The 26,194-nt window shown below is 42.3% G+C and overlaps 1 protein-coding gene across 3 annotated transcripts in view; it reads left to right on the top strand.

Moving 5' to 3' along the window:
- ARHGEF7 (Rho guanine nucleotide exchange factor 7) overlaps positions 1–26,194 on the top strand; it is a 206,229-nt gene that overhangs the window by 54,913 nt on the left and 125,122 nt on the right. The gene's annotated exons all lie outside the window — the stretch shown is intronic.

Genomic DNA, 26,194 nt, shown 5'->3' with positions numbered 1-26,194 from the left:
TTTTTCAGGAGAAAGATGAGCCTTTCTACTCCACTAGACAGTTACAACTCCGGGACCCACGAGAGCAGCTCTGCTCCGTCCTGTAGGCCTGCTCTGAGTCGGACTTGACTCAATGGCAGTGAGCTTGATCCTTCTTGGCACCTCAAACTAGGTCCTGTACAGACATGTTAAAACAAGGTAGTACATGCTTGTTTCGCTGTAAAACGTCTTTGAGATCTATTTTGTTATGCACATTTTCTATGAACTTCTTAAGACTCCTTACACACATGGACTTTTTAAACGATTGAGGTCGCGCTCTACGTATTCGTCTGCAGTTTGCACCTTTCTCCTTACAAGCACTTTCCTTTCTGGCGAAGAGCTTTCTGTGTGCCGTGGCAGCAGGCACAGTAACGCAGAGGTACAAAGTAGTTAGGCATATTTCAGGATGACAGGGACGTAGTGCAGTAAATGTCAGAAATGCCTGAGCCTTTCTCACAGGAAGCTCGGAAGCTGAAAGTGAGAATGGCGTCTTTCTGTGCATTTTGGGGAAGTTAATGTGTGAAGTTCTAGCAGGAGAAGGCATTTCCTATCTAGCTGAAATAAGTTTCCCCCCCTTGCACAGAGTAGTGCTCGATGATAGCGTGATCTCTTGGCTGGGGGAGCGTCAGCTGTGGGCCGGGGGCATCTGGAGATGACCCCATTTGTTTACGTCGGTCTCTCTTTCGAGCTTCTCTATCAGTACATTCGGGCCACCCTCAGGACTCCCATGAGCAAGGGATCGCTTAGTCTGCAGCTACATTTGCTTCTGGTCTTTGCCGCCTCCCTTGTTTCTCTTGTCCACTTCTCTCACAGGAGCAGGTGACAGCTGTGAGAGGCTTCAGTGGGAGGAGGTTGGGGAGTGAGGACTCACTCGAGGTTGGCCCAGCCACCATCAGCTGCCGCTCTTCAGTCCCAGAGTCCCCTCCCCGCCTTTGCATTTCTTCATAACTGCCTTCAGGATAAACATGAGTAGAGGATTTACTTTCTTCCTTTCTGGTCTTTACACTCAAATGTTGTAACCGTGGATATGGCAAGACAGTTTCAAGTAGCAGAATTAGAATGTTAGCAAGGAAATACAGGAGTTTTGAGATAAAATCGCTAAGAATTGTCCAGGTTCATTACCTTGAAAATAGAATGGTGGAAAAAGAGGCTATCCTTAAAGATTATAAAAGTTTGAAGATTGTAAATAGGATTTCGGTAAATCTCTCTATGCTTACCCAATGCCAAATCATGGACTCTCAGAGCTTGGCTTACCTCTTGATGCTAGAGAGATGTTTTATGAAACTTAACAAAGGAAGTTATTACAAATGTAAAAATGTACTATTGTGACAGAGCTGTTAACCCCACGAAAGTTGTGCTACAGATTGACTGATGATTGCTTCACAATGAGCTGTTGTGTTAGTCTGGGTGGACTAGAGAAACAAATTCATAGACACTCGTGTGTAAGAGAGAACTTTATATCAAAGAGCAACTGTACATTAAGAAAACATTCCAGCCCAGTCCAGGTCAAGTCTGTAAATCCGATATTAGCCTATATGTCAGTTACCGGTCTATAAATTCTTCAGTCTCACAGCACATGCAATGAATAAAGACATAGGCTAGTGGGTCAAATGCAGGAATAAAGACATAGGCTAGTGGGGGGAAAGTCTTGTGGATCCAGTGGCTGAGGAAGCATTTTAGCCTTGGCGTGGGTCTCCATGTTCCTCCTCCAGCCCCAGGGCTCTGGCTCCATCAGCGAAGCACATCTGTCTTGTCAGCAGGAAGATGAAGCAGAGTGTGTCTGCCCTCCAGTGAGCTGTTTATCTCCTTCGTGCCTCCAAATGAGATCATCAAGCTGCGACCTGATTGACAGGCTAGGCTCATCCCCTTTGCACGTTGACAGTAGGTTATGTAACTGCTACAGATGTTTTGGGAATGAGAGGTATTTGATGATGCGAGGAAGGAAATAGTGCCCTCTGTAGTATAGTCTTTAGTGGCAATGCAGAGACAGTGCAAAGGTTTATATAACCATTCAGAACCGGTGCACAAGATATATATATAGATATATAGATATATATATATACACACACACATACATACACACACATACATACACACATATGTATATACATATATATATAGGTATATATATATAACTGCTTCAGATTTTATCACTTAGAATGATTAGTTCTGACTCTCTGGGTGTTTAGTAATGTGAAAAGTTGACCTAAGTTATATTGGTGATAATAAATAATCTGCTTACCATGGCACTGTTGTGCCTCAAATCTGATTTAGGCACATTTATTAAGTTCTCACAGATGTAACTTGACATTCTCAAGAATATTGCTTAAAACCGTAAAGCAAGACTGAATGTTATCTACTCAATTCTGACTCAGAGATCCTAGAGGATAAGTAGAGCTGCCCCTGTGGGTTTTTGAGGCTGTAAATCTTTCATGAAGGAGAACGCCTCACCTTGCTCACCTGGAGAGCACACCAGGAGCACAGGGTGGTTTCAAACTATTGACCTCACATTTTAGAGCTTACCTCGTAACCTACTATGCCACCAGGGCTCCTTCTAAATACTGCTTAGTACAGTGGTTCTCAACCTTCCTCATGCTGCAACCCTTTCATACAGTTCCTCATGTTGTTGTGACCCCCCCCAACCATAAAATTATTGTCGTTGCTACTTCATAACTAATTTTTCTACTGTTATGAATCGGGCGACCCCTGTGAAAGGGTAGTTCGACCCCCTAAAGGGGTCGCTACCCACATATTGAGAACTGCTTGCTTAGTAGAAGGAGAGTCATGCGTCATGAATGAATTACAAAGGTAGTTATTGCCACAGAGGCTTCTTCTGAGTCATAACTTGCTGAAGCTACAGAGAACGTGTTCGTTAGAGACCATATTGGAAAATCCTTTGGAGGAATTAGCTTCTTATTTAGAGTAATCCTTAGTACTATGTATAAGCATAATTTATGTTATTAAACTGATAATTAATTAAGAGTAGTGTCAAATGCTGTTTGTCTAGTTGCTGGGAATAGCTTGGTGAATAAGGCCTTTTGCCCTATAAGCAGCTTGCATGCTAGTCAGAGGAAACAGACAATTAAGCTAATACATGAATGAGTGATAATAATAGAAACAGCACCTAGCCCTGCTTGCAATTGCAGACAGTTTTAACAGGGTGCAGTGAGAGTCAGTGGGAGGGAAGCCCTGGTTGAGAGGTGAGTGTTTCGGAGTGACTGTCTTTCATAGTCAGCATACTGGAGCACGTGCAGTTATGTGGTCTTCCGAGACCCTCGGCTTCAAGCTCTTGAAAGGGTTAACAATCTAAGATGCTGCTTTGAGGACCAAGATGTGCTGGCCCCAAGGCATGGCATTTTCAGTTGCCCCACATGCATGCGGATTGTGGTGTTGGTGAGGAGTGTGCACTGTACATACTAGGACGTGCCAGAAGAAATCAGATCTGTGTTGGAACAAGTGCAGCCAGCAATCATCGTAGAAGCAAAGATGGCGAAACTTTGTCTCGTGTGCTTTGGATATGTTCTCGAGAGAGACTCGTTCATTATACTTGCTAACATGCACGCCAGTGACAAAGGAGTACCTTCAAGGCGATGACTGACAACGAGGCGATGCAAATCGTCTCAAACATGGCAACAACTGCCATGATGGGATAGGACCAGGTCATGTTTTGTTCTGTTGTACAGAGTTGCCACGAGTCAGAACCAACTCCACCTGGCATCATCAAAATTTCTTCTCTTTTCTTTTGTAAAAATCACTCTTTTCCTTCTCAGTAGAGTGTCTTGGTTTTATTTCTGCCTAAGGATTTGTGGTGCTTTCGTGGTGAAAGTGTGTGGTTGCCAACTGAAAGGTTAGCAGTTCAACTTATCATCCACTCTGTAGGAGAAAGATGTGGTATTTGGCTTCTTTAAAGACTTACAGCCTGTGGGGTAGTGCTGCTCTGTCTATGGAAAGGGTGCTCAGGAGTTGCAATCGAATCCATGGCCATGGATTTGACATTGGCTTTGGTTTTAGATAGGGAATAAGAAGTAATTGGAAAAAGGAAATGACTTTGATGTTATGCCTTCTTAATGAAGTCAGTCTTTAAGCCTGATGTATGCAGTGCCGTGAGGGAAAGGAAGAAGTATAATGTGTTGTATGGGGTCATATTTCACTTTCAAGGTTAAAGGGCTTCGTTGGGAGGTAATGACATACTTGAGGATCTGGTTCCACCCAGATAAAATTTGCAAGAACCCAGCCAACTGACATCGACCTCTTTGCTTTATCACCAGGTGATCTGACAGTCACCTTGCAGGCAAAGCGTGCCTTCTGCATGTCTGAGTTGAATATGAGCGACCTGCTTCTTACGTAGTATAGGCAAGCAGCCAGCTTTCATCGGGCAGTTAGCTTATGATAAACATATAACCGGCTTCAGTCTTCTCCGTTTCAAATATGAAAAACACTAATAATGATCTTTAATATATTTTTTAGAAATGTTTATCTTTGCTCTGTAGATTGCAATGCTAACATAAGACTGCACACTTACAGATACATGCTTACAGATGACCCATTACAAAATAAGTAAACCCAGAATTTTATACTATATTTTAAAAAGTCTGTGATCCTTCAAACCAAGGCATGATGACTTTTACTCAGATGCCTGTGTAACAAAATGGAATGAATAGGAACAATCTTCTTATATCCTTGGCAGGTTTTTTGGTCAGCATTTTTGTGTGTGACAAGGTTGAGCTATTTTAATCTTATTAATTGCCCATAACATTCACTAGGGCAACATCTAACTGCACCCTTCTTGGTCTCGGCCCCATAAACCTTATTATATTCAAATTTTGAGGTATGTGCAGTGCTTTCTAATAATGAGTGCTACTTTGCAATGTACAGAAACACTATTACTTATGTTCGAGATGTTTTATGTATTCGGAAGTATTTCATTAAATTTTTTTTTTATGTTTAAAAGGGAAACTGCCCTCTTAGACTGAAATAAGTTTGTGGTGAGGTGAAATCAGTTAGGATCCATACCTAAAGCTTCCAATTTATGTACAAATTCGACCTAACGACAGAATTAGGTCTAGTTCTCATTCGTAAACTGGGGACTGCCTATGTATGAGGATTGTGTGCACTCCGTGTCCAAATCAGATCGCATCTTCGTTCGTAGCAGCCCTGGTGACTGAATGGGTTACATGTTGCCCTACTAACTGCAAGGTCAGCAATTCAGAGCTCCCAGCTGCTTAGCAGGAGAAAGATGAAGCTTTGTTCTCTCATAAAGGAGTAACCTTGGGAACCCACAGGGGCAGTTTTATGCTCTGTCCTGCAGAGGCGCTTTGAATTGGGATTGACTCAGTGCCAGGGAGTTTGGTTTTTGGAGTGAGGTTATGGACATTAAGTCACACACGTCTGTGTGTGGATCATTACTATTCTCTGTATGATTAAGGTATTTCGATTTTGGTTTTAGCCAATTTTATATGGGAGAAGTGAAAGGGGCTTCAAGAAGTTTGTGAGGAAACTGGAATAAAAAGATAATGAGTTTTCCCCACAAATGTATTGAAGTCCCTTCACATATATGTGTACAATGATAAAGGTGATCATGGTGAGTGTGGTAATGGAGTTGAATGGATTCATTAATGAAATTCATCAAAAGCAAATTAAAACAAAAGTAAACAATCACATTTTTTATTAAAGAACTTTATATAATGTGTTTCACATTATGTAGATGAGCACAAAGCTCCGTCCTCTATCAAGCCCTGCGGGTGCTGTAATTAAGTGCTCAGCCATTAACTGAGAGGTTGAGCCGCTCCAGGGGCAAAGAGGCAGCACAGTCTACTTCCATGCAGACTGCTGGAAATCCTTTCTTCTCTGTCCTGCTATATAGAAAGGCTGGATTGTAATGTACATGTTTTTCTATTCTTGACATGCAAAAAGGCTTTTTAATAGTATGGCACAAAAAAGAGAGGAAAAGATGATAGAAATCTTTTAAAAAAAAGGATCAGAAGATAGCATGAAGAACAAAGGGCACGTGAAGAAAGGAGTCCCACCAGGAGTGACACCAAGGTGGGCAGCATCGGCCTACCTGCCTAGAAGTTCAGGGATTTGAATTCTCCCAGAGGCTCCTCAGAGGGCGGGTCTGGAAAGGTCACAGCTCTTTATTTGCACACAGGAGCGAGAAACTGCTTGGTGGCACCTAGCGACAACCACACTGAGAAAGAGGTATTTTTAACAGTGTCAAGGAGCTAATCCTAAATGTATAAATAGCTCCTATAAATCACACAGCAATAGGGCTGTAATAGAAATTTTAGAAGGGTCTCAGTGGAAGTTTGTTCCTGGAATTGTTCTTTCTTTCATGACACTTTCAAGATCCTACTCATGTGGGTAAGGAGCCCCTGTGGCAAGACGAAGCACAAGATCAGCCGTTCAAGGGGGAGGAAGCGGGTGTCGGCGCCTGTAGAGATGTAGATCGGGGAGACCTGCTTTGAGTGAGAATTGGCTCTATAGCAGTGGGCTGCTTTTTAAAAATAGATAGTTGTTCAGCTTTTCTAGGCTACCGTGTGACATTGGTGATTCCTGCATAATATCAAAATGATACCTCCTTTCCCTGATTGACTGCTGCCGACCTTTGCATTTGGGAACCATTTTTCTTAAAGGCCTCAAACCATAGTAATGCCTTGTATTTATAAATCCAGTCTTTTGCAATAGGCTTGAACTATCCTTTGTACCTAGTGTGAAAGCACATATGTATCAAGATTGTGTTAATGATAGAAAAAGGAGCCTGTGGTGTTATACATCAGTTTTTGGTAAATTAAAAAAAAAAGTCTTATAGTAAATATTTTAGGCTCTGCGGTCAGGCCCCTGTCTCAATTACATAGTTCTATTTTGATTCTATTATGTTCTATTATGATGTATAAATAGTCATGGCCATATTCCAACAAACCTCAAATTTTTCTTTGTATTTTATGAGTTATGCATATAATACATGGAAGTTTAAACTACAGAAAAGTGTATTGAAAATAAGTGTATTGATGCATTTGTACATGTATGATGCGCACATACATACTGCCATCTACTTTCTTCTTCCTTATTTTCACATACTTAGAATCAGAGTGCATATAAAGATCACCAGGTACCTTTTTACTCTAGTAACTTTTTTTTTTTTTAAAAATACTGTGGTACAAATGGGTGCTCTTTTAATATATTTCACATGTGCTATTCGGTGATATTATTACACCACTAGTTTTTTTCAAAATCCCATCTTTCCTACCTAATAACTTTTTGAAGTGTTTTTCAAGATATCTTCGACATTTTCAGAGACAGACTATTACTTGGGGTGGATCCCAGTTCTGTCTCAGTAGACTATGTCAGTGTCTTATAATTGTACATTATGCTTCTGTAGTACTGTGTAGTACTTTTAAATTATGCTTTTTTTCTTATTTTAAAGCCCTCATTGCTGTTATGTATTTGTCTTCACATAGAAGCAGGGCAAAATTTGGTCAATTTAAATCCAAAGAAGCCAAGGGATTTGAGGTTTAAAGCGTCTGTTTCTTCCTGGAGGATGCGCTTGCAAACTCAGGTGTGTGGCATCTGTTGAGGAGACTTCTGCATGAACAGACCCAGAGAGGGCGGAAAAGGTCAGAATGGAGTCAGCGTTTTGATGGAAGGGTTGGAGCCTGTGAAGTTTTCTCCATGCATTGTTTCTCCCATGGTTTGCCAATTTTGGAAGCAGGTTTGGGGATGCCATTCAGATAAACTTTAAGCCTACTAGTATTCGAAGATAGGCTGATAGTTTGAACCAGCTCAGAAGTGCCTGGGAAGGGGTCTTGTGAGAGGTCACAGCCTTGAAAACCCCTTGAAGCAGACTGCGAGCACTCGGCGTGACCATAAGTTGGAATCCACTGAGGGCAACCAGCAACAAAACTGAAGCAGACCGTCTCTCCCCACTATGTTGGTTGATCCAACCCACAGCCATTGAGTTGATTCTGATTCATGACCCTGTAGGTGGTTTCCTAGGTGGTAAATCTCCATAGCTTCATCTCTCTCCCATAGAGCGGCTGAAGAGTTTGAATTGCTGACTGTGGGGTTAGCAGCTAAATGTGTAACCCACTACAGCACCAGGACTCCTAGGGGCCCTACTACATGGCATACATACACTATCAAACACAATGAAAACACAAACAGGAGAAGTCAAACTAGATGACTCAGACCTCCTGAAATTCAGACACTGTCTGCATCAGAAGATTTCACCCAAATTGTAAAAAGACAACCCACAGACTGGGAAAGAAAATGGCAATGATAGAACACTTCCTCATGAAGAAGATTTAAAAAAAAAAAGTTTAAAAATGGGCACAGGACATGAACAGATACTTTCCTGAGAAGACCTTCAGGTAGCCAACCTTCATATGAAGAAATGCTTGCCATCATTAGCCCTCACATGCAAATTAAAACAACAACAAGATTACTTCACCCCAGCATTAACAGCAAAGTTAAAAACAAAAACAAAACAAGGCTCTGGAGAGACTGGACCCTTCAAATGTACACTGCTGGTGGGACTGTAAAATGGTGCCGACGCTGTGGAAAGCGGTATGGTGCTTCCTCAAGAAGTTGGAATAGAAATACCATCAGCCCTCTACTTGGTATGTCTCCTGGAGACATAAGAGCTTCAACATAAATGGGTAAGGACACACCCATGTTCATTATAGCACTGTTCACCGTAGCAAAAAGACAGAAACGACTTAAATGCCATCCGTGGAAGAATGGATAAATATACTTTGGTATGTACAGCCAAGGGAATACTACACAGTGTTAGGGAGTAACAGTGAATCCCTGAACCTTGTCATCACATGGCTTAACACAGAGTACAACGTTCGGAGTGAAATTAGGCAGCCACCAAAAGGCAAATATTGCTTGATGCAGCCATAATCATAAAATGTCGTGAAAAGTGTTTTCACGTGCAAAGAAGCATTCTTTGATGGTTACCAGGGCTAGAGGTGAAGAGAGGCCGAGGAACTCCCTGTGTCGGCGATAGACAAAGGTTAACTTGAGTCAAGGGGAAGGTAGTGTACATGAAGAGGTGGGTTGGCAAAAAATAATAGTGGCAGGGGAAGTCAGCAGGGAGTGGGGACAGGGCTTAGAGAACTAAAGGCAACAGAGGCAAATGCTGTTTTACATGCAGTCCTGGACCTGGGAATCTATGAGCAGATTCTTGGATAGACACCCCAACTGTGTGGGATGGGGAGTGAGCGTATACTCAGGAATATTTATATAGGTTTGAAAGACAATGTTTGTATGTGTGTTTACCTCTGCCCCAAATATCTTCATGAATATGTTATACCATTTAGGGGAGACAAAGTTAGGAAATTTTCCTTAGACATAACCAAAAACTTGAAGGAAATGAATCATTTGACCTGAGTGTTTAAGACTAGTGCCAGGGGACCTCAGGATAATTGTCACAAAATATTATACATCTTCCATTGATAAGTAGTGGCAGGGATTTTAGAAGCTTGTGAGCAGCTATTGGAGATGCAACTATTGGAAAGAAGAGTGATGAATTTTGAAATACACACGGAAAAAATTAGACCTAGAGACTAATGGAACATGTGAACATCATCAGTATCTTCCACCCTGCAACCAGAAGAACAGATGGCACCTATGTTAGGGTTCTCTAGAGAAACAAAACCAGGACCCTTATGATTTTATCTATATATTTATATAGATAAATTAGTCTATAGAGCAGTACAAATGACTCAGTGCAGCTCACCTCTGTGAGACAGCTAATACACTGGCAGTCCTTCAAGTCTTGAGGACCGCCGGGTGCAAGTCAAGGAAGCAGACAGCAGAGTCCTCTGTAGAGCAATTCAGACAACCCGGCCACAGGCAGCAAACAGCAAGGCAGGAGGTCACCAACAGTCAGCCAGATAATAGGGTCCAACAGCCCCCAGCTCAAGTGACGTATACTCCAGCAGTGTGGTGAAGCAGGTCTTGAAGGAACCTCACACTGCGTGACACAGTCTATGGGTTGGGTGTCCCACAGGTAGTGCAGCTCGCAAGTTGAGGCAGAGAACCAGCTAAGGCAGCTGTACACTGGTCTGATCATCAAAGAGCAAGAGAAAAGAAAGGCAAAGCTTGCTGAGCCATTTATCTCTCTGCCCTTCATTTAATCCCATATGTGCTCATTGGCCTTGTTGGCACAATAAACCTACCTATCACAATACCTGAGTATTGTTATCAACTGCTCTGGAAAGGATCACATTGGAAGATCGTAGGTAGAGTGGGAGAAAATGTGGGCTAGAACTCAAAATCATAAGAGAACAGGCTTACTGGTCTGGTAGAGACTGGTGAGGCCCCTAAAACTCTGAAACTGAACTGAGCTCAGTGTTGGAACAATCAACCACGTAAGATCCAAAGGCAGTATTTACACAAGACTAAGCCTAAAGAGTTAGGAAAGAAAGAGGAGTGGAAACAGGAAGCACCAGGAGGAAGTGTGATATGACGGTATATTGAGGGGATTGCCATGGATGAATTGAATCAGAATATGTGTGAATGGTTTGAAGTAAAACTGATGATCGATTTCACAATGAAAAAAAAAAGAAAAATAACATTAAGTACCTTAAAATCTTTCTTATTCCTAAAGGTTTATATTGTAATATTGTTTACTAGTTTGACTATATGACTGTATTTTTAAAACATGCTTGGATACAACAACTAGAATATAGTACCAGTGAAATTCTTATGCTGGTAATAATTTCATATATTGTTAGTCTCTCTAGCTCATGTTCTGATTTCTGGGAAAAGTATTTCTTTAACCTTTTGTGGTCCTCTGCTGTGATGTTTGCCTACTCAGAACGAGATAGGCTGTTTTGTGCTCTTCTGTCATCTTCTGACACTGCTCTATTTTATGCGTGCTTAAATCTTTACATAACAAATACCGAGTGTACCTTTATTTACGTGGCTTTTACTTCAGTGCTACTTGAAGTGGCTGTCTCAAGTTAACGCACACATCCACAGGCCCTTTATTTTTCATCTTTGTTAAACCACTAGATTTGGGTTTTGCTGTGCTCTGTGACCATACAGTATCTCAGCCTTTGTTAATTGTCTCTCACTTAACAGTGCACTGGAGGTTATGAGCAGAAAGGAAAAATGAATGAAAGGTGTGAAATCTCCTCCAGTGCTTGGGAAAGCCATATTGGTGTGACCAGTACTTTGTATCCTGACTTGCAAAAGAGAGTTGTTAACAATGGTTATGCTGTTTTTGCTAGGATATGTGTCACTTAACATGCCAAGGGTTTTGTGGTGGTTAAATTTTCTGTCAATTTGGCTGGGCCAGGATTCTCAATGGTTTGGCCGTTGTGCCTTGGGAATCCCTTGTGGTGTGAGGAGATATGAGCACTCAGTCAGTTGTAAGATTAGGGTGGAGTGCAGCCTCCTTACTTAGGTCATAGCCATTGTTAAATTGAAGGGAGCAGTCCTTAGAGATGTGGCCCATTCATTATGGAACAGATGCGATGGAAAAGCCTGCTTACTCTTTGATGGCTCTGAATCCTGCATCTGATTCATTGACCTCTTTGGATTTGAACCAACATTCTGCCACAATGCCTACGGATCCCAGGAGACATCAACTGCTTGCATTCAACCTGCCTGATTCATTTGCCTCTCTAGCCACAGGCCTGACGAGCTGACTAGTTCATCCCCATCTGCAGCCTGTGGTGTTATTGCCAATCCTGGGTCCATCAGCCCCTGAAGCTCCCAGAATCAGGAGAAGCCTCCAACTTAACATCTGACCCACTGAGTGGACATACTTACTTTTACAACTATGCGAGCCATCTTCATGATATAAATTTCTCTCTGTATAAGGATTTTATCCTTACATTTGATATTTTCATGTTTTTCTAGAGATTCTTTTTCTCCAGCTTCCTTAGTTGTGAGCCTAGCAGAATGTAATTTTTTATTCTTCTGTTTTAAAATCTGATTGGATTTTACCTTTTCAGTGCATACTTCCTGTCCTAAATATTATCACTAAACCTTAGACTCCATGATTTCTGGTTCCATTCTGTAGTTGTTTGAATAGTCACTGGTAGGTAACTGGCTATCTCTATATTAGAATATATTGAAAGAACCACTAAGGGACTGATTTAATAATTTGGTAGCCATTCAATGAATACCCACTGTGTGTTGGGTACTCTTTTAATTGCCCTCCGGTGCTGATAGCATCCACACTCCCACTGATCCTACCATTCCCTTTGGGGGGTGGGGTTCTGTGTAGCTCATAAGCAAGTTAGCACATAATGGTAGCCATTATGAAAGAATTACTGCAAACAGCTGAAGAAGGTTTGGGAGAGCGCTGCGAATGTGGACGGGCTGCCATTTAAATTGAGGTGCTTGTGAGGACCTCACTGAAGAGGTGACCTTTTAGCAGAGACCTGCATGCTGACAGGAGTTACCCTCTTCTGGTGGCGAGAAGGGGGTCCTAGGAGAAGAATGGCTGGTGCAAAGGCTCTACGTTGCCTTGTGTACGATTTTGTCCTAATTATGGTGACATCCTATTGGACAGTTTCCCATTCCTGATCTCATTCCACGTGAGGTGGCTACACGATGAAGCAAAGAAAAAGAGATTATTTTTGAAAGTGGGATTTTTTCCCATGAACTTAAAAAAATTCTCCTAGTACACAAAACCACTAGAAAAAGTGCCTAGCACATAATACATTGCTCTCAGACCATGTTTGTAAATTAATAATATTTTTGGGAGTATTACTGTTGCTGCTGAGTGAGGAAATGATTTCTCAATTAAGTTACTAGTCATTTGTGGGGTCTACAAGTAGATTTCTCTTTCTTGAGAAATTTCTATTTCTAACCTTTCCAACATTTGGTTATTTGCCTCATCAACCTGGGAATCATATTCACCACTATTCGCCAACTTACCATGAAGGTGCGTTGATTCTATATTTCTTGTGTGTCCTCCTGTGTTTCCTTGTCATGATTTTGTACTGCCACACTGGGGTGACCCGTGTAACCTTCAGCCTAAGCTCCTGCCAGCTGTCATCGGTCACAGATCGTGTTACTTTCTTAGAAACAAAGAAGCAACCCTTTCATGGTTCCCATAATTCAGAGGGTTGATCAGTCTTGGTCTCTAATTCTGCTACCTGCTTTATTGCACTTGCTATTTTAGTTAATGTCGCATCCTTTGAGATGCTCTTAAAATATTATTGTTGTATTTATTTTACAAATATGGTCCGAGGGTACATGTATTACATGATAGACCCTGTTTCTAGTTGCTGCATATTCTAGGGGGCTTCAAAAAAAAGTTCATGGAAGAAAACCCCCCTTATTCTGAAATAATTTTTCTTTGCTTAATCCTTGTAATAACCTCAATTAATTCTTAAAACAACTCTTATGCTGTAGGAATCATTTTAGATGAGAAACAAATGCAGAGGGGTTAAATGTAAATATGAAACCTGATTAAACAGCTGGTTAACGATGGGGACAGAGTCAAAGAAATGTAGTCTGACTCGTGAGTCCACACCGCCAACTAGTGTGCTGTGCTGTTTGTGATGCGTGCCGGTGCCTTTGTGTCCACACGCTCGTCTCTGTACTGGGAAAGACTGTCCTCCTCTTGCCCGTGGGGGCGTTTTCTCGATGCTGAAACTCACTGAAGGCCTCATCTCCACTGCAACAAGCCGGTTTGCTTCTGTAGTGTCTGTGGAGCTTTGTTTCCTTACCTGTGTGTATGACCGCCTCTCCTTGGTTCTAAGCTGCTTGATAGTTCCCAATTGGTAGGCCCTACGTTGATGCTTGCTGACTTGGAAAGAAAGGACTTCATGGAGTACGACATTTGGTAGGGCTCGTGGTAAGGGAGCTCTCTGTGTGTCTGCCTGCAGGTCATTTCTTTTACTCTTCATCGTTTTAAGCTGCTTCTCATTGGTCCCTGGCTTTTACGCATGTTTCTCCGCCTTGCTGTTTGCCGCTGTCGATGAGCCCCTGACTCATGGCGACCTCACTGCGACCAGGGACTGCCTGTGTGCACAGTCTTGAGAACCTTGACACATAGCATGATTGCCTCTGTTTCTCTCTCCTTAAAAACCCTTCTGTCATTTAGTGTTGTGCCTTTGGACTTCTTTTCCTTATTATTTCCCACTCCCCCTAGAGAATCAGGTTTCTGTACTCTCTGTTAGTCATCACCTTTATGTTTGTATTTCCAAACAAATGAAGACAATCTCAAATCATCTGGTAGGAAGGGAAAGTTAGCCTTACCTCCCTTTTCTTCTTGTTGACAGGTACTTAACTTGAAGTAGTTTATGTCCTGAGAACCAGTTAATGGACAGGTTCTCAAGGAATAAAAGTCCACAACTGAAACCCCTAGTCCTTTGCATACCATTTTAGATGAGAAATCTGCATTTATGAAATTTAAAAAGTAGGAGGAAGGGGGAACCCATCACAATGAATGTCACATAACCACACACCCCCCTCCATGGGAGAGAACAACAGAAACCATGGGGGAAGGGAGACAGCGGTTGGTGTGAGATGTGAAAATAATAATTTATAACCTATCAAGGGGCCACAAGAGTGGAGGGGGGTGGGGAGAAAAAAAACTGATATCAAGGGCTCAATTGAAAAGAGCAGTGACAACATATGTACAAATATGCCTGATACAGTTGATGTATGGATTGTAATAAGCCCCCAATAAAGTGATCTTTTAATAAAAAAGAAATTAGAAATGAAACTGAACTTTTTATCCAAAATGTGTACTTCAAATGGAATTTCTACTAGTCTATACTTAGTGCTTAGAATTGATACAATATTCATCCCTGTGACCATTAATATTTTACTCCGGGTTAATAGAATGCTTACATTTGCTCTATAGGGAAGCTTTAGGTGAGCTGGTAACCATGGGGGTGCTATCATCAACCTGATGGCATTCCCTAGGGAGCTTTTTAGGAGTCCTGGTGGTGCTGTTGGTTAAATGTTGGGCTGCTAACTGTAAGATCAGAGGTTCAAACCCACCTGCTGCTCAGATAAAAATAAGACCATCTGCTACAAAGATATACAATACAGTCTTGAGAACCTTACATGCTGTGAGATGGAAAAGATGAATAAAGAAAAAGTTGAAAAAAATGGAATAGAGCTGTGACATTTTCACTTTTATATATGAGAAGAAATAAAACTACAGAAGTGGTAGAGACAATAACTTTTAAAAATGCATTTTAGCAGTATAATACTAAAGTGTACTATTTCTGAAATAGCTCCGCAGTACCATGAATAACCACATAAACAATGTTGTAAGGACGATATGGTTATCTCTATTATATGTAACATACTAAGCACGCAGAGTTGTATTTAAATGCAGGTGGAGAGAGATTCTAAAACATCTCAATTGGAAATGCAGTTCCGATAGAAGTTGGGAATGTTGGCAGTTAATGAAAGTTGTGTAAAGGAGAGGAGAAATGAGGGAAGATGACAGATAATTGAGGATTCGATCCTTTCAGGGAAGTATGCAATGTAGGGCCCAGAACGTTCTTGTGCTGTTTAAAGTTTTTAATGCATTTATATAGGCAAAATAAATATATGACTAAGGAAGTTGACTTAAAATTTATGATGTTTAGTTGCAAGAGTAGTCGTTTTCAAACTGTCCACTGTCATTTTGAATATAAGGCATAAGTTGATTAAAGTGATTCATTGTAGTAAAGGATTTACTACCTGAAAAGGCTGGAACAAGTGAGGTATTGAGTTTTATTTAAAGCTTGAGTAAATTATTTTCTTGTGGCCTTTGCTACTTGTTTTTCTCTTAGTAGTGACTATATTAAAAATACAAACTATATAACAACCTCCGTGGATTCTATGTTTGTGTTGGTCATAATATTTAAAATGCAGTTTTTCTTACTGGACATGGTAGAGTTTGAGGGTGTTTGAAGGACTGACTAATCAAGTCAACTTAGGAGATGAGAAATTTATGTAGTAATCCTTTTATCTTACCCAACCCAAAATCTCAATCTATTGTTAAGAGATGGCTTGGAAATTTATCTTGTTTTTCAGCATCTTATTGAATAATGGTAGAAAACTGACCACATTGTGAGTAGAGAGCTTGGAATATTTCTCCAGGAATTTAATCATTCTGTGCAACACCATTTATTAAGAAACTTTTGAGCATTGTTCGCACTATACTTAGTTTTGAGGAAGATGGACACAGGAACAAAGCGTCTCTGCCCTGGAGCATTCTAGAGCATTGTATAGGGGACTGAGTACATCCAAAGTGGCTTTAAAAAGTTTAATGGAAAATTCATCAGTTTCATGTTTGTCTGAACTTTTGAAGCTCCCTTGTATAACTGAGATGTAGCAGAGATGGTTATAAGTTCCTGAGGCAGGTATGGATAATGTATAATATGGCCTTGGATTTTAGACAGTAAACACTTTGAGAGATGGAAAAATAACACAGAGATAGGAGCTGACCTTTAGCTAATCTTTATAAAAATGGCTGGTAATTGGGCATTTGTACTCTGTTAAGGAAGTGCACTCTTACAAAATTTCTCAAACTCAGCGGTAACTCCTGCCATCGAGTTAATTCTGACTGATAGGGCCCTAGAGGACAGAGTAGAGCCTCCCCTTTGGGTTTCCATGGCTGTAAATCTCCATAGGAGCAGAAAGCCTCATCTTTCTCCTGCAGAGCGGTTGATGCCTCCAAACTGCTGGCCTTGCTGGTAGAATCTAGGTTGTTGAAAACAGAAGCATGGCATCATGGAAATCTTTGGTTGTAGTTAAAAGGAGAGAGAAACAGAGGGCTATTGTGAAGTTCATTACATCATAGACTGCCCAGCCCGGTGAACAATATGGATATTGTTTTCCTAATGTACACATCCCTCATAAATCTGGAACCAAAGCCATGATAGCCATGGCAGGCTCTGTAAAATTGTTTAGACATTTCTTAAGAAAATATTATTCTGCTGAAAGGCAAGCTTATTGTTAACCGTTTTACCTTTACTATCGATTTAGTCATAAAATGTACAATGTAAAAGAACTGTAACTGCAGTTCCCTATGAATGAGATTTACTTGGACAGTAGAAGTAGCAGGAATTTCATGGGAAAGTTAATGCACCATCTTGGAGACTGTAATAGTCATGGAAGGGAATGCTCAGCATAGTTGCTTGTGTCCAAACACTTTAGAACTAGATTTTATTTCTTTTTTTGGGGGGTGGGGGCCCAGAGACTCCAGTAGGGTAGAACTATTGGTCCCAGAGACTCCAGTAGGGTAGAACTATTGGGCCCAGAGACTCCAGTAGGGTAGAACTATTGGGCCCAGAGACTCCAGTAGGGTAGAACTATTGGGCCCAGAGACTCCAGTAGGGTAGAACTATTGGGCCCAGAGACTCCAATAGGGTAGAACTACTGGGCTCAGAGACTTCTCCTAGGGTAGAACTAATACCACTTAGTAGTGAAGAGTATAAGAAGGCAGCATGCCAGTAACACCTTCTAATCACATGATGTCATTGTGTTTATGTTGGCAAGCTTTGTTTATACGGGACTCGTTTTGAAATCTAGGACCCCTGGTCACACAGTGGTTTCATGTTGGGCGACAGTTCACAAGCTCGGCAGTTCGAAACCGCCCGCAGCGCTGAGGGAGAAAGATGGGCTTTCTACTCCCTTCAACAGTTACAGCAGTGGTTTTCAACCTGGGGGTCGTGACCCGTGGGGGGGTGTGTCGAACGACCCTTTCACAGGGGTTGCCCGATTCATAACAGTAGCAAAATGACAATGATGAAGTAGAAACAAACATCATTTTATGGTTGGGGGGGTCACCACAACATGAGGAACTGCATGAAAGGGTTGCCGCGTGAGGAAGGTTGAGAACCACTGAATTACAGTCTTGGGAACTTACAGGGTTGGTTCTGCTCTGTCCTACAGTATTGCTATGAGTCAGTAATAACTTGATGGCAGGGAGTTTGGTTTTGGCTTTATTTGGAAATCTACTCATCCATGTTTTATGGATCATGCCAGGTGTATATCCTGGGGGTTAGAAATTAAATGGAGAAGGACGGAGAGAAATGGGACGTTCTGTAGCACTTAGAAAGAAATGTTGGCACTTAATTTGATTGTCTTAGCAAATTTTATATGAAAATACTGGTCGTCGCTCTTCTTTTAAAGCTTTATAGTTCTCGGACACTGGTGAACTGTGGATGTTTTGATGTCCGCCCTTCAGTCTTACTGCAAACACCATCTACTGCTACTCATCTTTTCTCCTCTCAGACCTCCTGTCACCGTCCCATTCCAGGTGACGAGAGAGTTATTTGTACAGCATTGAGTAGCTTACAAAGATTTTCATTTCTCATTTTATCATCATCTCTAATTATTGCCAATTCCTATTGAATCTTACATAGGAATGTTCTTTTAATATCGTTTCCTCCTTTCTATTCCCCTTTATTAGGTTTTGATGAAAGGGAAGGAATTTATATTTAACCTACCATCCATCTTTTTCACCTTTGCCCTGCAATTTTTCCTGATTGGACTGTTACTAGTTTTAGTTTTTCACCATTACATTCGTAATAAACCGGTATACACAGACACACACAATATATACCAGAAATGATATATTTCTATATTTTATTATCTTTAGACTTTACTCCTGTATGTGTTCTAGAAGATTAAAGACTGATAATTCAAGCATGCTTTACGGAGACTGCTTTATGAAGTCTTGAACAGGTCAGACACAAGACAAAGGCAAGTCAAATTAATCAGATGTGGGAGAGAGACCAGTAGCCTGAAACCAAAATAGCATCTGGGGGTTCTAAGGATTCACAGCCACGTGGCCAATCATAGAACATGGAGCATTTTGTATGCTTTTTATGTGAGAGAGACAGCGGATGAATTCATCAGTGCCAGAAGTGCAACTACAAAAGTTGGGACGGTACCCCGATTCCGGTACATACACCACTGCAGATGAGAAAGGTGGACAGGATGGATTCTGGTGCTCTGTACCCACCTTGGTTAGGGTTGGCCCTGGTGCCCCAATTTCCATTAAGGGCATCCTCAGCTAAATTCCTGAGGGCAAAACTAAGCCCCATCTGGGCAGTCAATTCCAAATCATAGTTGAGCCCCAGTGGGGCAGTGGTTACTCATTGGCCTGCTCAACTGCAGGGCCAGCAGTTTGAACTGATCAGTCAGTCTTTGCATGAGAGAGCGAGGAGGCTTTCCACACCTGTAGAGTTACCGTTTAGGAAACCCACAAGGCAGCTCTATAAGGTTGCTACAGGGCATGTAGTAATTATTGGGCTTCCAGACGCACTTCCTTAGAGAGCAGAGTTTTACGTAGCTGGGTTAATGTCAGAAAGGCTTCAATGGAGACTCAGTTTTGTATCAAGGACTCGCGGCTCTCACTGTGAACTAGCCTGCAAAGCACTGCTGAGTACTTCAGTGCTAATGCATGTGCCGGAGGCGAAATGAGGCCGAGTCTTCCCAGCAACACATAGCTGCCTCTTTCCCCAGGAACGAGCGCTGCGGGCGGGGTGGGCCTGCCAGCTCTGCCTTTGGCTGCCCGTCATTGCTTCCCCCACAGTGCCCTGCCGCCGGGGGCTCTCGAAATGTAAGCACAGGCTTCCTTCCTGACAGGAGAGGGCGAGAGAGCGTGCCAAATCTGTGTTGTGCCCCAGGTCCGTTCCTAGTAATGTCAAGCTAGTCGAGAGCTCTGGTGTCGTAGTAGTCCCTGGATGGGCTGCTGTCCACAGTCAGCACTGGAAACCACGGGCCACTCCAGAGGAGGAAAATGGAGCTTTCTGGTCCAAGAGAGTCCGTGGAAACCCACAGGGACAGTTCTGTCCTGTCGTAGAGGGTCACTGTCACTGTGAGTGAGAGTGGGCCCCTTGGCAGTGACAAGTGTGCCCTGGTGTCTCAGACAGATGAAGGACTCCTTGATTGCTCAGGCTGTTTTCAGAAAGGTCAAACCTAATTCTTTGTCCCGCAGAGTGTCACCGTGTTTCTAGGCGCCCTAGAGTCTGTTCTGACTCAGAGCCACCGACGTACAACAGAACAAACGAAGGTGGGGCCTGGGCCATCCTCACTTTGCTCTCTCGGTGGAGTCCATTGTTGCAACCACCGGGTCAGTGCAGCTTGGCAAGGACTGCCCTCTTCCTTTTCCTCCGTCCGCTGCTTTGCCACACTGCGGTCCCTTTCCTGGGATCGGTCTCTCCTGACAAGTCCAGAGCATGTGAGATGAAGTCTTGCCAACCTTACCTTCTAAGGAGCATTCTAATGGTGCTCCTAAGACAAACCTGGTTGTTCTTTTGGCAGTCAGTCCATGGTGCTGTCGGTATTGTTTGCCAACACTAGTAATGCAATGAATGAATTCTTCGTATGTCAGTAGATCACCCTAATTTCTTTTAAGGTAGCTTTCACCTATTTTTCGCACTTATTCAGGTCGTTTGTTGACATTACAGGTTATTTTGTATGTCAGTTCCTAAGCCCTGAATGCCTTTCAACCTTATTTTTGATTCATAGTCTTAGTGTAGCATTCTAGGTAAAAAATAATTCACCTGAAGAATTGGGAAGAAAAGGGGCACGTAACTACTGCCTGCCACACTCCAGATGGCTGATGAGGATTTTCTTCTCTGTCGGAGGCTGCTTCTTTTTTTGTAACCGCATCTACTTGACGAAGGCTTTCTGTTTGTTCTTGGAACTCAAAGTTTACCGTAAGGAAAGTTTTATCTTTTATTTCTTTATTCTGTGTTCTGCAGAAATCTTCTGGTCTGTTGTCGCTACGGTAATGGCATAATTACTACTGGAAGAATGTAGGAACTCCTGAGTGTGTCCTCCTTGATTTTTTATTTCTGTCATGTTTCATTTCTTTATTTTCCCTGCTTATGGAAGCTTTCCTAACCTTTATGTTTTTGAACTATCAGCTGAATCCATTGACAGTTTATTACATTTAAAAAATAAAAAGTAGTTTTAGGTTCCATTAATTCTTTATGAGTCTGTTTTTAATTTCATGATATTTGCCCCTCTCCCCTTAGATATTTCTGTAATAAATCTCTGAGGATATGAATAAGAATTTTTTCTTGTATTCTTTGCTATCTTAATTACTTTTCTCTGGATATCAAAGAAGAAATTCTCATTCTATTCTTAGTAAATGAAGTTTCTTTTTAAAAATCATTTTATTAGCTCATACAACACTTATCACAATCCATACATACATCAATTGTGTAAAGCACATTTGTACATTCATTTCCCTGATCTTCTCAAAACATTTGCTCTCCACCTAAGCCCCTGGCATCAGCTCCTCATTTCCCCCCCTCCCTATCCCTTCCCCTCCCTCATGAACCCCTGATAATTTATAAGTTATTTTGTCTTACACTGTCCGACGTCTCCCTTCACCCACTTTTCTGTTGTCCGTCCCCCAGGGAGGAGGTTATATGTAGAGTCTTGTAATTGGTTCCCCCTTTCCACCCCACCCTCCCTCCACCCTCCCGGTATCCCCACTGGTCCTGAAGGGATCATCCATCCTGGATTCCCTGTGTTTCCAGTCCCTATCCGTACCAGTGTACATCCTGTGCTCTAGCCAGATTTGTAAGGTAGAATTGGCATTATGATAGTGGAGGTGGGGAGGAAGCTTTTAGGAACTAGTTGTGTGGTTCATCATTGCTACACTGCATCCTGACTGGCTTGTCTCCTACCTGCGACCCTTCTGTAAGGGGGTGTCCAATTGCCTACCAGATGGGCTTTGGGTCTCCACTCTGCACCTCCCCCCCCCATTCACTGTGATAAGATATTTTTGTTCCCATGATGCCTGATACCTGATCCCTTCGACACCTCATGATCACACAGGCTGGTGTGCTTCTTCCATGTGGGCTTTGTTGCTTCTGAGCTAGATGACTGCTTGTTTACCTTCAAGCCTTTAAAACCCTAGGCGCTATATCTTTTGATAGCCGGGCACCATCAGCTTTCTTCACCACATTTGCTTATGCACCCATTTGTCTTCAGCAATCATATCGGGGAGGTGAGCACACAATGATATGATTTTCTGTTCTTTGCTGCCTGACAACTGATCCCCCTCGGTACCTCATGATCACACAGGCTGGTTTGCCTTTTCCATGTGGGCTTTGTTGCTTCTGAGCTAGATGGCCGCTTGTTTACCTTCAAGTGTTTAAGACCCCAGATGCTATATCTTTTGATAGCCGGGCACCATCAGCTTTCTTCACCCCATTTGCTATGCACCTGTTTGTCTTCAGCGATCATATCAAGGAGGTGAGCATCATGGAATGCCAGGTTAATAGAACAAAGTGTTCTAGCATTGAGGGAGTACTTGAGTAGAGGCCCAGCCCTTCTGCTACCTTAATACTGAACCTATACATATACGCACATAGATCTATTTCCTGTCCTCGTATATAAATATACTTACATATGTACATGCCTTTATTTAGACCTCTATAAATGCCCTTTACCTCCTAGTTCTTTCTCTCTTTCCTTTCACTTTCTTCTTGCCACACTATCATGCTCAGCCTTCATTTGGGTCTTAGTAATTCCTCTCAGTTACATTACCCTTTATCACACCCTACCAGGCCTCCTACACCCTCTTCACTACTAATTTGGATCACTTGTTGTTCCCTTGTCCCTGGGTTTGGTAACACCGCTTTCTTTACCCCCACCCTCCTCTCCCCCATGTCTCTTGGGCACCGTTGGTCCCATTGTTTTCTCCTCCAGATTGTTCAGCTGCCTATCTTATTTAGACAGACCTGTGTTGATAATAACATGTGCAAAACAAGACACAGCAAAACCAAGCAACAAAATAGAACAAAACAACAACAAGCCAATGGAAATAAAAACAAAAAACACAACAAGAAGAAAGAAAAGCTTGTAGTTAGTTCAAGGACTGTTGAACTTTAGGAGTGTTTTCTGATCAGGTCTTATGTGGTGCCAAGCCCTGGCCCCAAAGTCTATTTTTGGTATTCCCTGGGGACTTCCTTGCTCTGCTCTTATTCTGTTGCACGCTCTTAGTGTTTTGTCTCAGTGCGGTGGGATCATATCGGGTGGAATTCCCACAATTTGTCTCCATTGTTGTTTCCTTTACAACTTGTGGCTTTGTTGCTTCTGAGCTAGATGGCCACTTGTTTACCTGCAAGCTTTTAAGACCCCAGGTGCTATATCTGTTGATAGCCTGGCGCCATCAGCCTTTCTGCACCACATTTACTTATGTACACGTTTATCTTCAGCAATTGTTTCGGGAAAGTGTGCATCATGGAGTGTCAATTCAATAGAACAAAGTGTTCTTGAATTGAGTAAGTACTTGAGTGGAGGTCCAATGTTCATCTGTTGCCTTAATACTAAACCTATAAATATGTGCATTTCCCCGTCATCCTATATAAATATATTCACATATGGACATGCCTGTATTTAGACCTCTATAAATGTCCTTTGCCTCCTAGTTCTTTCCTCTTTCCTTTCACTTTCCCACTATCATCTCAGCCTTCATTTGGGTTTCAGCAATTTCTCTCAGTTACATTTCCCTTGCTGAATCCCTACCAGGCCTCACACCCCTCCTTGTTACTAATTTTGTGGATCGGTTGTTGCTCCCTCATCCCTGGGTTGGTCAAAACCACCTCCTTTCCCCCACCTCCATATCTCCCATGTATCCCCGGAACCATCGGTTCTGTTGTTTTCTCCTCCAGACTGTTCATCCAGCCTATCTTATCTTGATAGATCTGCAGAGATAATAATATGCACCAGAAAGCAAGGCATAGCAACACAAAGCGACGAAAGAATACACAACGAGGACAACAAAGAAAACCAATGACCAAGAAAAGAATACATTAATTAAGAAAATAATAATAAACAAAAAGAAAAAATAAGAAAAAGCTATAAATTGATCACGGTCCTCCAGCCGAGTCCGATGGGGTGCTACTCTCTGGCCCCCAAGTCTATCCTTGGTGCAAACAATTTTTGATAGCATCTTTGTTACATTCTCCCTGGAACATTTTTCACAGTTTTGCTCCCTTTTCTTTATTTTCCCAAGAGCATGTCAACCCATTGTAGTGAGCTTATACCAGCAGGTTTAATGTGCAGTTCAGCCAATACATTTTCCCCTCTGCTCATGCCCTAACTGGGGGACATTCCTCACCCACAATGGAGTAGCCTTTCTTTGACAAAGGTGTTTGCTGCCTTCCTCAAGAGGCTTTGGCTTTTTAAAGCAAGTTGTTTTTCTTCTTCTTTCCAAAGTCACAGGCTTCATCTTCAGGGTGAGTTGATTCCATTGGGGTTCCGACTACAGCACAACCAGCCTATGTTGTGTTCTGTAAGAGCGTTTAACTCCTTAGGGTTTCCATGACTGCTCTGAAATGGACAGTCCCCAAAGTAGCTGCTGGTAACACTTGGCCCCTAAGCCACCAGAGCTCCTAACGTCGTCATTGCTAAGGAATAAACCACTGCAATGCATTTACCGAAAGGGCCACGTAAGGTGGATGCTATACGTAACATATCTCTTCCAGGTGCATACTTTTCTTAATTAGTAAGGAGAGACATCCCATTTTAGTTACAAGCATTAGTATTTTAAAAAAGCATTTAGTTCTATGCTGATTATTATAATTAAAATGACTAATTCAGTCTGCAAAGTAGAGCATAGCCAAGAACCAATACTGTTCAGCAGGCCATTAGTACTATCCAAAAAGGGAGAATTGAAGATAGGTGGTACTGAAAGCAACCAAGTGGCTTTCTGGTAAATTTTTCAGATTTTGCCCCCAAGTTCAACAAGAAGTATTGGCAATAAAACACTTTTTAGTTGTTGGGATAGAAGAAAATCAAAAGCTATTATGTTATCCAATACAATCGCAGCAAGAGATTTTAAAGGCCTCTGTTGTGCTGACATTCCATCTGCAATTCCATCAGCAATGGAACCATTGTAGCAGATAGGATAAATTCTAAAAGCTAAAGAATACCATCATTGAGTAGAAGACTCAGAAAGATCTTCCATCTCAGGGTGCTCTGAGTCTAAACTGACTCTGACACTTCACAGAACCACAGATCAGTGTCTAGGAATACAAATCCAGATTGTTCATTAAGGATACTAGGAGTTACGTTGAAACTTTGGTCTCCAAGAGTCTCATAAAGTTCCTAGTAGGGCAACTTCCTTGGGATTTGGTCAGAATTTTGTTCCACGGGATGGCTCCATTCGTTGCAGGAGCATTTTCCTGTGTTTGCTAGTGCTCCGGCCCATCTCATGTCCCAGCTTGTCCTTTCTCATCTTTTGAGATCCTCTAGAGCGGGCTCACCCCAGTAAAGAGAAGGGCACCTGTGTGAGTACGGCTTGACTAGAGAAACATATCCAGAGGCACTCGTGTGTAAGAGAGAGCTTTATGTTAAAGAGCATTTGTCCATTAAGAAAATATCCCTGACCAGTTCAGATCAAGCCCATAAGCCCGATATTACCCCATGTGTCAGCACTCGTCCATATTGTCCTCGTTAGACTCGCGCAGCCATTGCAGTGATGCTGAATGCAGGAAGATCGTCACAGGCCAGTGGGTGCAAGGACTTGTGGATTTAGAGGTGGTGGAAGCATCGCAGCGCTGGCGTGGGTCTCCGTGTGGCTCCTCCAGTTCCAGGGCTCAGGCATCAGTGTGGCCCCATGTGGCTTGTCAGCAGGAAGACAAGCAGAGTGTCTGTGTATCTGGCTTCCAGTGAGCTGTTTATCTTCTTCGGGCCTCCAAATGAGGTCATCAGGCTGCGACCCGATTGACAGGCTAGACTCCACCCCTTCGCAAGTTTACAGGAGCTTATGTAACTGCCACAGCACCCGTGGAAGGAGTTTCCCTTTCCCCATCTTTCCTGTTGGCGTCTCTTATTTTTGAGCCTTGTACCAACTCAGGCTGGTCCTTTAAATGCGGAATCCGATGCAGGCAGCCTAATTTTCTGTAAAAAGTGGGTCTTGACTGCTAGTCTTTATCTTCAAGAGGACGGGACGTGGCCCCGTATTGTAATTCATTAATGCACTAAGGTGCCTGGCTTAGCCCTGTTCTTTGTAACAGGTAATTCTGGCCTTCATAACTCCTGTGGGTTCTGCCAGGACACTGCTTACTGTACCTTGTTTATTAGTGATTGGTCAATCCGAGTCTATGAACATTTTATCAAGGATTTTCTAAATCTTTTTAGACTACTGGTAGCCTCTTCCTCCCTTCCTTTTTCTGTGTACCATGTCCATGGATCTTTTCAGAATGGTTCCTGTCGTGTCCGTGGC

This window comes from Tenrec ecaudatus, chromosome 11 (assembly GCF_050624435.1).
Source record: "Tenrec ecaudatus isolate mTenEca1 chromosome 11, mTenEca1.hap1, whole genome shotgun sequence".
Taxonomy (NCBI): Eukaryota; Metazoa; Chordata; class Mammalia; order Afrosoricida; family Tenrecidae; genus Tenrec; species Tenrec ecaudatus.
This window is presented reverse-complemented; position numbering and strand designations above follow the sequence as displayed.